General features: G+C 44.6%; 1 non-coding gene across 1 annotated transcript; it reads right to left on the reverse strand.

Moving 5' to 3' along the window:
* Positions 1-1,515: 1,515 nt before the first annotated feature.
* LOC116216520 lies at positions 1,516-1,679 on the reverse strand. The gene has a single exon (XR_004159413.1). It is a non-coding gene; the product is annotated as a U1 spliceosomal RNA (small nuclear RNA).
* Between the last annotated feature and the right edge of the window lie 537 nt (positions 1,680-2,216).

Below are 2,216 nucleotides of genomic sequence, written 5' to 3' on the forward strand. Positions count from 1 at the left end.
GCGAGGGGTGTCGCGTGGCGGTGTGGGCGCGAGAGAGTGTGAGCAACGGCCGCGCGCAGGGCGGGGATGCCCCCGCCGTGTTACCCTGCGCGGGGAGTTGGCGCCGGGTTCTGCTGAGCCACAAGAAACGGGGAGCGATTTGTGAAACACCTCAACGTTTTGTTGTCTGGTGAAGAAAACGTAGCACTCAAACACTTAGTAATTATTCCCTTTTTAAAGTCAGGTGATTAGTTAAATACCGAAGGTAAAGCGGCATAACCTAAAGAGCCCAGACATCACGGAATCATAAAATTTGAGTTGGAAGGGAGCTTTAAAGGTCATTTTGTCCAACTCTCCTGCAGTGAACAGGGACACCTACGGCTACATTAGGTTGCTCATCACACCGTCCCGCCTGACCTTGAATGTCTCCAGGGATGGGGCATCCACCACCTCTCTGGGTGACCCGTGCCAGTGCTCATCACTCTTACCTTACAGAAAAAACTTTCTCCTTATGTCCAATATAAATCTCCCCTTGTTCAGTTTGAAACCATTTCTCCTTGTCCTGTCACCATAGGCCCTGCTGAAGAATTTGTCCCCTTCTTATAGCCCCCTGTAGATACTGACCCAGAACCTTCTCTTCTCCAGGCTGAACAGCCCCAGCTCTCAGCCTGCCTTGATAGTGGAGGTGTTGTGTCACTTGGATCATCTGTGGTGGAAAACAGTTGCTATTTCCCAACTGCTTAAGGTTTTTAAAATAAAGGTCTGCCACTTAAATTCTGATTACACAGCCTTTTTTTAGTAAATCCTATTTAAGTTAAATGTCATTTAGCATTCTTGAAAGCCAGTGTGGGTGGTAGCAGTAGAAGAGAGGAAGCTTACCTATGTTTGGAGTTTTGCCTGTTTCATACCCTCCACAAAAAAAACATTGCCAGGCTTCCTAATTAGGCATAACAATTTTGTTTCATTTAGCCAACATGCCATTGCTAATTTGTTAGCCATGATTTGTGATGCTGGCTCTGTGGTACATTGTAAGGGCCATGGATGGTTTAAGGACAAGCAGTCTCTACAGCCTGAGGGCTGAAACAATTATAATTGCAGAATCATAGCATGGTTTGCATTGGAAGAGCCTTCAAAGCCCACCCAGCCCCACCCCGTGCCGTGGGCAGGGCTGCCCCCCACCAGCTCAGCTGCCCAGGGCCCCATCCAACCTGGCCTTGAGCACCTCCAGGGATGGGGCACCACAGCTTCCCTGGGCAGCTGTGCCAGTTCCTCACCACTCCCTGAGGAAAGAATTTCTGCTTAACATCTTACCTAATTCTCCCTTTAGTTTAAAATTGTTCCCCCTTGTCTTATCGCTATCAGACTGTGTAAAAAGACAGTCTCTCTCCTGTTTACAAATTCCTTTTAAGTATTAGAAGGCTACAGTGAGGTCTCCCCAGAGCCTTCACTTCTCTAAGCCAAATAAGACGAGCTCCTTTAGCTTCTTTCCATAGGAGAGATGCTCAAGCCCTCTGAGCATCTTCATGACCCTCAAAAGGGGAGAATGCAAACACGATCTCCCGCTACCACAGGTTTTATGCAGTGAAGTTTTCCACATTTGGGGAAATCACAGGGATCAGCACACCTGGAGTACAGGGGGTAAGCCTTACCCTGGGAAAACTACCTGCCTGATGACAGTGTGTCCCCAGCCAAGTGAAATGAATGTGAAAGTCTGTTGAGTTTCATTAGATTAAGTGTAACACAGAACACTGGTGAGAGAAGGATCTCTTTTTTTGTCCAGTACCTAAAGGTTGTAGTGCATATTTTAATTATCCTTTATCTAATAATGAATCTAAAGAGAGGAAGACTCCCTGAGTTTAGTGCAGATATATTAGGATATAGATGTATATGTACCTCTACAACAACACGTAAGCACTTTTGTAGGCTTTTACACCTACAGAGAGACTATAGGAAATCACTGGTGATTTAAAAATTATCTAATTAAGAACAGTTTAATTTATAACAGTATAATTGTTCCTGATTTTTTAAGAATGGGAAAATAGCAAAGCAACATTTTTATGTCCTCTAAGTTTAGTTTCTCTGCATTTTACAAGTTTCTTTTATATTTCTAGAAACTTCTGAAGATCTGTGTCTCAAGTAACATCTGTACTTAAATCTAGTATCCAGGACAGTATCAGGTATAGCCTGAAGAGGGAGCCGTTGGTATTGTAAAAGCAGCAATAAAGGCAGAACAGCTA

Source organism: Meleagris gallopavo, chromosome 3, assembly GCF_000146605.3.
Source record: "Meleagris gallopavo isolate NT-WF06-2002-E0010 breed Aviagen turkey brand Nicholas breeding stock chromosome 3, Turkey_5.1, whole genome shotgun sequence".
In the NCBI taxonomy this organism is placed as follows: Eukaryota; Metazoa; Chordata; class Aves; order Galliformes; family Phasianidae; genus Meleagris; species Meleagris gallopavo.